The 10,146-nt window shown below is 43.8% G+C and overlaps 1 long non-coding RNA gene across 3 annotated transcripts in view; it reads right to left on the bottom strand.

Annotated features, from left to right (window-relative positions):
* LOC132207565 (uncharacterized) overlaps window positions 1–10,146 on the bottom strand; it is a 49,870-nt gene that overhangs the window by 2,887 nt on the left and 36,837 nt on the right. For all 3 annotated transcript variants that reach the window (XR_009443577.1, XR_009443576.1, XR_009443578.1), the window contains exons 2-4: window positions 6,445–6,713; window positions 3,020–3,219; window positions 2,375–2,521 (exon numbers count right to left, since the gene is read on the bottom strand). This is a non-coding gene — a long non-coding RNA (uncharacterized LOC132207565). The remainder of the gene's footprint in view (window positions 1–2,374; window positions 2,522–3,019; window positions 3,220–6,444; window positions 6,714–10,146) is intronic.

Here is a 10,146-nt window from a genome sequence, read left to right as displayed (position 1 = left end):
ACAGAGAAGAGGCTGAGAGAGAGAGATCAGAATTAACACTTGAGAGGTCCGTTCAAAAGTCACAACAGGAAAGAGGCTGTTCTTAAATCTATTTGTACGCTTTTTCAATCTGATATCCTCTGCCCGACAGAAGAGGACGGAAGAGAGTATAATCAGAGTGAGGGGGTATTTTGATTATGTTGGTTGCTTTCTCAAGGCAGTGGGAAGTGTAGATGGAGTCAATGGATGGAAGGCTAGTTTGCGTGACGGATTGGGCTGTGCTCATGATTCTCTTTCGCTTCTTGCAGTCTTGGGAACAGCAACTGCCATACCACACAGTGATGCATCCAGATAGGATGCATCTCCAAAAACAGGTAGGGTCCTCATGGACATGCTGAATTTTCTTAGCCTCCTTGACCATCATGTCGACATGGGTTGACCAGGACAGATTGTTGGTGAGCAACATTCCCAGGAACTTCACACTATCAACCATCTCCACCTCAGCACCATTGCTGCAGACAGAAGCTTCCTGAAATCAATGACCAGCTCCTCCATTTTGCTTATGCTGATGGACAGATTGTTATCTTTCCATCATGCCAGCAAGCACTCAATTGCTTTTCCTGTAATCTGACTTATTGTTGTTTGAGGTCCGACCTACAATGGAAGCGTCATCAGCAAACTTGTAAATGGAGTTGGGGCCACGCAGTCATGATTGCATAAGGAGTATAGAGTAGGGGCAGCTTTGCTGGGCACCGGTGTTGAGGTTTACGGTGGAGCAAGTGTTGTCACCTATCCTTACTGATTGTGGTCTCTGGGTCAGGAAGTCGAGAATCCTGTTACAGAGAGGGATGCTGAGGCCGAGGTCTCAGAGTTCAGAGAGGAGTTTGTTTGGAATTACAGTGTGGAAGGTGGTGGTCTGATCAATAAGTAACAGCCTGATGTAGGTATCCTTGTTATCCAGACATTCCAGGGATGACTGTCAGGCCAGGGAGACGGTATCAGCTGGAGACCTGTTGCAGTGGTAGGTGAATTGCAAAGGATCAAAGCACTTTGGTAGGTTGGAGTTGATGTGAGCCATGACGATGGTGATGCAAGTAATTTAGAAGGCAAATGGAATTTTGGCCTTTATTGTAAGGAGGTTTCAGTTTAAAAATGGGCAAGTTTTTTTGCAACTGATCAGGCTATTGAGGAGGTCACACTTGGAGAAATACAAGAAAGGATACACAGCCATAGGAAGCAGTTCAAAAGAGACTCACTGGGCCGATTCATCGGATCATGATTTATCAAGAATGGTTGCACAGAAGGTCTTTATTCATTCAAGTTTAGAAGAATGAGGGGTGATCTTACTGAAACACAAAATTTTTTGACAGGCTAGATGTGAAGACAATGTTTCCATTATTGTGGAAATCTCAAACTCAGCAACATAGTTACAGAAGAAGGGAACATTTATGGAAACCTGAGATGCAAAGGAATTTCTTCTTTCAGCAGGTAGCGATTGTTTAGAATACAAGAGAATTGTGAAAGGTAGATCACTGGAAGTATTTAAAGAAGGTGGTAGATAAGATTTTTGAAATAGAGAAGTTGAGCGCTCTGAGAAGCCGGTATGGAAGAGGAGTTGAGTCCCGGGCAGGTCAGCCATGTCTTATCGGATGGTGAGGTAGGGTCAAGAGGTAGAACATCCAGATCCTGGTGCTATTTATGTTTTTGTCTGCTTGCTAGAACCGATAAGGAGTTTTATTGCGCTACATGGCCAAGCGAGCTGCTGACACAGAACAAGACTGAAATAATTTGCTCAATAAAACATTTCATGCGGCTTTATGGGATAAAGAAAACTTTCATCTACTACTTTGCTGACATGAATCAAAATCTGCTCAATTGAAAGAAATACATGCAGTTCATACAACTTTATGTCATTCTTCCCTTCAATGCATCAAGTATATCTTTGTTGCAATTCATTAAAGTATGTCTTTCTCAGGGACTTAAAATATGAAACAATACATAATACTGAAGTGTACAGCAGTGAGCACAATGGTCCAATTCCAAATTCTTTTGGATGGATCGGGAAAAATATCTGCCACCTGCAGCTTCATCCTGAATATATTCAAATTGTTCCAGTCCTGAACCATTTCAGACTGTAGTTCGGATGCTCACATGTCTCACTATTTGGATTTTGTTTTGCGATTACATTCTAAAGTGCAGACTACAGACAAGAACATTGTATTTTTGAAAACGTAATATTATAAAATTGGATAACTTCATAAACTATAATAATAAAATATTAATTGCTTGCTTCAATTGAAACGGTTCTTTATCTTGCTCATATATTTGAAGCCAAATTATCTGGACATGCTTTCTTCAACAGATTGGCTAGTTTAGAAAATGTTTTCACTGTTACCTGTATAAATTTCAACCTCATATTTAGGTCATCAAGCTGGTGAGAAATCTTTGGAGAGAAAGAGACATCAAGCGGAGATAACTGACTGGCCAGATCATTTAATATTTTGACTTCTTGTTTGACTGGGGCAATTTCTTCTTTAAAAACCTAATGGAGAGGAAGCGTATAAAATCTGAGAAACATCCTGAAATTAATGATTAAATGTTAATAAGAAATTAAGTTAAAACTAAAATCCTAATATTAAATATAATATACAAAAGCATCTGCTGGAAATGACATTTAATTCATAAAGATCTCGAGTTAAAAGTAACAGTGACGATGAAACTATCATAAATTATTGTAACAGAAAACTGAATTCACTAATCTATTCTTTAGGGAAAGGAATCTGCATCCCTTCACAATTCTGGTATCTGACTTCAAATTCACAGGAATATGGCTGACTCTCTACTGACTTCCAAAATGGCCTACCAAGCCATTCCTGGATGGGAAATGAATGTTAGCCTTGCCAGCAGTGCCCTCATCCTGTGAAAGAATGCTTTTAAAAAAGTGGATTTAATAAATGTAAAAGTAAGGAACAAAACAGGACAAATCAACTCAACAAGGCTTTGAAGGATAATACTACTTAGTCCTGTTCTTCTTTCTTACGTTACGTTCTCTCGCATGAAGGGTCGAGGCCCGAAATGTCAGCTTTTGTGCTCCTGAGATGCTGCTTGGCCTGCTGTGTTCATCCAGCTCCACACATTGTTATCTCGCATTCTCTAGCATCTGCAGTTACCATTATCTCTCGCAAGCAAAGGTTGATGTCTTTCAAAACCCAATCTCAGATTTTGCAGGCAGTCCTTACCCTGAAAAAATACAAAATATGTATAAAGAAGAAAACTGGAGGTGAAACCATTCAAACAATTTGCATTGGCACAACAAATGTTCAAACTGTAAAAGCAGGTTAAGCACCTGTATATGAGGAAACTGTACTCAAACTTTAAACAGACACTTACAGCCAACAAATGCGAGAAACATCCATTTCTTTCTGCATTACCAATTTTGCTGTTGGGAAAATAGGCCTAGACTTAGCAATGTAAATTCAAACAAGATAGCACCCTCTCAGATCTCAACACTCACAGTCGTAGAGTTCTGTTTTCACATGTTGGAGTATAATAGCATCAAGTACAATACACCAAATCTTTTTTGGTACCTTTTCCTTCCATAAAACTGCTTTTAATAGATGCGCACAGAATTCATTTTATACACATTTAAATGTTTCTAAGTTCAAGAGGCCAGTTCCAGCACTTGGACTTGCATCTTCTTCATCATCACAACAGAACAAAATAAAGACCCACTCTTTCTAAGTCACGTTTTCAATTGTTAGTGACAAGGTGAAGTGCGAGAACTGCTCACTCGATGTTAAAATCTCTTAACTATGTACCTATATATTTCAATCCTGTGAAATATGTGGAATGAATTCGAGAAAAGGATTAATTTTGTTGCTCTGGGAGAGAGCTGGTACAGATAAAATAGGTTGAATGGCCTTCTCCCATGCTAAAAATGTCCATAACTGTTCTTGGCGCTGCTAAATTAAAGTGGGCATCCTTTCATTATGACTGTGAGGCGCAGCATGTTATGATAGATGGCATAATGGAGAAATCCTTTGTTATTAATAAACTTTTCAGCACGAGGCATCCTTCTGAAGTCAAATGTTCGACATATACCTGTTGCACTGACTTGGTTTCAAACACTTATAATGTGGAGGTGCTGGTGTTGGACTAGGATGGACAAAGTCAGAAGCCACATGGCATCAGGTTATAATCTGACAGGTTTGTTTGAAATCATACAAGCTTTTGAAGTGCAGTCCCTTCATCACGTGTGGTCAGAGAGGAAAACACACAGGCACACAATTTATAAGCAGACAGATCAAAAGATCATACAACTGGTGTGAGTGGAGTGTCAGATAATAAGTCTTCATCCAGGATGTTTGTTTATTTGCAGATATTTTGTTGAAGAAACACACAGCTTGGAGTTACAGTCAGTGTGGTGTGTTATAAATAGTATCAGAGATAATGGGAACTGCAGATGCTGGAGAAGTCCAAGATAATAAAATGTGAGGCTGGATGAACACAGCAGGCCAAGCAGCATCTCAGGAGCACAAAAGCTGACGTTTCGGGCCTAGACCCTTCATCAGAGAGGGGGATGGGGAGAGGGAACTGGAATAAATAGGGAGAGAGGGGGAGGCGGACCGAAGATGGAGAGTAAAGAAGATAGGTGGAGAGAGTATAGGTGGGGAGGTAGGGAGGGGATAGGTCAGTCCAGGGAAGACGGACAGGTCAAGGAGGTGGGATGAGGTTAGTAGGTAGATGGGGGTGCGGCTTGGGGTGGGAGGAAGGGATGGGTGAGAGGAAGAACTGGTTAGGGAGGCAGAGACAGGTTGGACTGGTTTTGGGATGCAGTGGGGGGGGGGAGAGAAGGGCTGGGCTGGTTGTGTGGTGCAGTGGGGGGAGGGGACGAACTGGGCTGGTTTAGGGATGCAGTAGGGGAAGGGGAGATTTTGAAACTGGTGAAGTCCACATTGATACCATATGGCTGCAGGGTTCCCAGGCGGAATATGAGTTGCTGTTCCTGCAACCTTCGGGTGGCATCATTGTGGCAGTGCAGGAGGCCCATGATGGACATGTCATCTAGAGAATGGGAGGGGGAGTGGAAATGGTTTGCGACTGGGAGGTGCAGTTGTTTGTTGCGAACTGAGCGGAGGTGTTCTGCAAAGCGGTCCCCAAGCCTCCGCTTGGTTTTCCCAATGTAGAGGAAGCCGCACCGGGTACAGTGGATGCAGTATACCACATTGGCAGATGTGCAGGTGAACCTCTGCTTAATGTGGAATGTCATCTTGGGGCCTGGGATAGGGGTGAGGGAGGAGGTGTGGGGGCAAGTGTAGCATTTCCTGCGGTTGCAGGGGAAGGTGCCGGGTGTGGTGGGGTTGGAGGGCAGTGTGGAGCGAACAAGGGAGTCACGGAGAGAGTGGTCTCTCCGGAAAGCAGACAGGGGTGGGGATGGAAAAATGTCTTGGGTGGTGGGGTCGGATTGTAAATGGCCGAAGTGTCGGAGGATGATGCGTTGTATCCGGAGGTTGGTAGGGTGGTGTGTGAGAACGAGGGGGATCCTCTTAGGGCGGTTGTGGCGGGGGCGGGGTGTGAGGGATGTGTTGCGGGAAATCGGGAGACGCGGTCAAGGGCGTTCTCGATCACTGTGGGGGGAAAGTTGCGGTCCTTAAAGAACTTGGACATCTGGGATGTGCGGGAGTGGAATGTCTTATCGTGGGAGCAGATGCATCCCTCACACCCCGCCCCCGCCACAACCGCCCGAAGAGGATCCCCCTCGTTCTCATCCGCTTTTCAAAACATTGATCTATTCACGTGTACTATCCCTCTCGCTAACTTCATGAGAATTCATTCCAATCACTGAACTCCTCACGCTGACCCACCCCAGATCAAAAAATTCAGCTGAGATCAGGAACTGATCGAGCCTGTATGGCTGAGCTGGCTTTTAAAAAGTTTGCCAGTGAGAGAGTCCCATTGAGAAACATTCATTCAAAAAAAATATAATTGCATGGATTGCTCTCCAATCCTAAACTCTATTCAAATTCCGTGGGCTGAACGGTTGGTTTGTGATGCAGAGTGATGCCCTGCAGAGAGGGCTCAATTGCCACACCAGTGAGCTTACCACAAAGGATCTTCGCCTCAACCCCTCTACTTGCCCGAGGCATGGTGATCTTCAGATTAAATCATAACCAGTTGTCTCTCTCTAAGGAGTGGCCAAATGGTGTGGTAAGACTTCACCTTTAGTCCTGATAACATGGCAACAAGCAGATAACTCACCTGATGTCACTGACCAATAAAATCCTCAATTATACTAATATTACCAATGTGATATCATCAGAAGGCATGCTCAACTAAGTTTTAATTTACAAATTAAGTTAACAACCATTCAATCAATATTACTTCACTACTCATATTACTGATTGTCTCGATACAACATTGCGGTTACATCTGTTCATAAGTGAAGTGTAAAGTAACTGCACTTACTGTGGTTTTATCAATGTGATCCTGCAATGCGTCAATAAACAGGTCATTCACAGGTTGCCAATCAGTGTGGACCCCCTCAGCTGTTATCACATGAGACTCAAGATCATCCAGAGCTTTCTGCGGTTCTTGAAGTTTCTCTAACGCCTTTTCCACCTGTTTCTGCCAGTTGCTCGCATGGGTTTTCAATTGGTCCCAATTTTCCTTCACGTCAATTGACTGTTTGCAGACAGCTTGGGCAATTCTCTGGGCTCTCTCTTCCGGGGTAGATTCTGGAAATATGAAGCGCAAATAATTTATCAACTATTCATGACTTGGATCTATAGAACTTAAGTGTTCTTTCTAAACCCCTTTCCTTTAAAAGGTCTCTGGACTTTCTCCTGAAATTGGGAATACATAGTATAAGACTAAAGATTTTATGACAGGCACATCAATGATAAATTCTGTAATTAGCTAGCAGGTCGCGGAGCCATTAACGGGGAATCACGGAGAACCAATACAAAGCCGAATAAAATTCGGCCGATATTTGAAATTTATGACTACCAAGCAAACTTTAAAAAAGGAAAAGGATTAGAGTAACTAAACGGGTAAAATTCTCAACAAAAGATATGAAAAATCCTTTCAGGATATCTTTCATAGCTATGAAACAAACATCCAAAATAAACCAACTTTCATCTTTCAGGACAGGCAAGTTAGAATGACAAACCCTAAGTCTCCCCTGCATAGTTCTCTCCAGAACTCACTTAATGAGGTTGTTAAGACACATAGAGATAACAAAGTGTGCAGCTGGACGAACACAGCAGGCCAAGCAGCATCTCAGGAGCACAAAAGCTTAGATGTTGGGCTGAGACCTTTCATCAGAAAAGGGGGAGGGGGAGAGGGTTCTGAAATAAATAGGGAGAGGGGGGGAGGCGGATCGAAGATGGATAGAGGAGAAGATAGGTGGAAAGGAGACAGACAAGTTAAAGAGGTGGGGATGGAGCCAGTAGAGGTGAGTGTAGGTGAGGAGGTAGGGAGGGGATAGGTCAGTCCGGGGAGGACGAACAAGTCAAGGAGATGGGACGAGGTTAGTCGGTACGAAATGGAGGTGCGGCTTGAGGTGGGAGGAGGGGATAGGTGAGAGGAAGAACAGGTTAGGGAGGTGGGACAAGCTGGGCTGGTTTTGGGATGCAGTTGGGCTCGTTTTGGGATGCAGTGGGGGAAGGGGAGACTTTGAAGCTTGTGAAGTTCACATTGATACCATTGGGCTGCAGGGTTCCCAAGCGGAATATGAGTTGCTGTTCCTGCCCCCTTCGGGTGGCATCATTGTGGCACTGCAGGAGGCCCATGATGCACATGCCGTCTAAGGAATGGGAGGGGGAGTTAAAGGAGTTAAAATGGTGGGTGACTGGAAGGTGCTGTTGTTGATTGCGAACCGAGCGGAGGTGTTCTGCAAAGCAAACATGAGATTTTTGTCTTCTACCTTGCACTCACTGGAGCACTGCAGCAAGCCTGAGACAGAGATTTTGGCCAGGGATCATGATGGGGTGCTCAAGTGATAGGCAATTGGAAACCTGGGGCCATTTTTATGTACAGAATATAGGTGTTCAGCCAAGTGGTTGGTCAGTCTGTGTTTCGTCTCCCCGATGCAGAGCGAGACAATATTGTGAGCAGTGAATACAGTAGACTAGATTGAGTGAAGTGTGGGTAAATCGCTGCTTCCCCTGGAAGCCTTGGATAGTGAAGCCGGAGGAAGTAAATGGACAGATGTTATGCCTTCTGTGGTGGCATGGAAAGTGCTGTCGGGTTATGGGGAGGTGTTGCGAATGGATAAGGAGTGGACCGAGGTGTCCTGATGGAATGGTCCCTGCAGAAGGCTGACAAGGGAGGGGAGGGGAATATATGCCTGGTGGTGGGATCTTGTTGGAAATCGTGGCTGATGTTCTTCTAGATGTGGATATTGATGGGTTGGTCATTGAGGACCAGGGTACCTCATCAGGGGTGAGGCCAAAGTGTACGAGATGGGTTGGACATGGCCGAGAGCTCTGTCAACCACGAACGCAAGGAATGCTCAGTTGAGGAAGAATGCAGACATTTCGGAATCCCTCCAGCAGAAGGCGATATCATGAGAACAAGTGAATCTGTCTGGACAGTCCTGTTTGAAGATTTTAGGAAGGAAGACTCTGTTGTTTGTCATAAAGGATATGGTTGAGTGATCATATTCAAACTGAAGAGACCAAGAATGTGAGCCTGCAGAATGGGTGGTGAACCATGCCTCTAGGAATTCCTCTGCGTGTCTACACTTGGCTTGGGCTACTATGGTTACCTTGTCCCAGTTTCGTATGAGTGGCGTGATCCTCCACCCATAATGCAACCAACAAACAGATACAATTGGACCGCACATACAAACCCATACAGATCAAAACCCGAAATGACAGTACTCATGGTAACTGACCGGACAGTATAAATTCCAGACAGAGTAAAGTAACATTGTTTCGTTGGAGGCTCTGCTGGTGATGTCACCAATCATGGTGACGAAACGTCTCAATGAAAACAAGCCAGCTCGGCGAGCAAGTCAACAACCTCAATTTGAGCTACCTTGTTCAAGTGTTTCATTTTTGATCTTGAATGTTAAATCTCGCTCCAACACAGGGACGGAGGATTACTGTTAACAGCTGCATTATAACTAATTCAAATCGAATCATTGTTTTGACCAGTCCAGAGATGTGCAGGTTCGGTGGATTGGGAATGCTGAATTACCCACAGTGCCCACACACGTGTAGGTTAGGTATATCAGCCATGGGAAATGCAGGCTGACAGGGATAGAGTAGGGAATGGGGATGGGTCTGGGTGGGATGCTCTTTGTAGGGTTGCTGTGGACTTCTCGAACTGAATGGCCTGTTTCCACACTGGGGATTCTATAAAACTAGGTTTTACTGAATTAGTGAGAAAGTGAGTTTATCAATTGCTAAATGCAAGAAGTCATAAGGCACCACAAATACACACAAGTTAGAAACAAGAAATTAGCTCAAAAAACGTAAAAGTTAAGAGGGATACGGATAGTTCAGCCTTTGGATTGTTTGTGAGGAATAGAAAGTGGGATGTTGTGGCCACTACATTGGGCGATCCCCGGAATGCTTATGTGAATTCAGCAGTTAATTTTGAGATCCTTGTTGAAATTCTTTTGACCTTGTTTCCTTTTTGACATTGCCCTGGTTTGCAGAGCTCAGAGCAAGAGATTGTCTTTTCTTCTTAGCTGCAGCAGAGGCCTATGAAATGGCTGTCCTAGAACTGTGACCTCCACAACTCCGTAGACCACACGAGCATAGTCGCCCAGGAATACACACACACTGACATTAAAGAACTATTGGGATAACAATACTCAGCATGGGACTGGAAAAGACAGCATGTAGAAACAGAAAACAGCTGTAAATAGTGTCAAGAGGTGAAATAAAGTTATAAATCAAAATTAATGACTCTTTGCTTGCGTGCTCATTGTATTCAGAACAAAATCAACAAATTCATAGCACACATACAGGTTGACGGGCATGATTTGAGAGCTATTACAAAGACATGGTTATAAGGCAATCAACACTGGAGGTAAATGTGCAGGGCTACGTGACATTCCAAAAAGACAGGCAAGAGGGAAACTGACTGTAAGCGATGAAATTACTGTGAGAACAAGAAACGATCTTCAATCGGAAGACATAGAATCCAATTTTATTT

This window comes from Stegostoma tigrinum, unplaced genomic scaffold (genome assembly GCF_030684315.1).
Source record: "Stegostoma tigrinum isolate sSteTig4 unplaced genomic scaffold, sSteTig4.hap1 scaffold_101, whole genome shotgun sequence".
NCBI lineage: Eukaryota > Metazoa > Chordata > Chondrichthyes > Orectolobiformes > Stegostomatidae > Stegostoma > Stegostoma tigrinum.
This window is presented reverse-complemented; position numbering and strand designations above follow the sequence as displayed.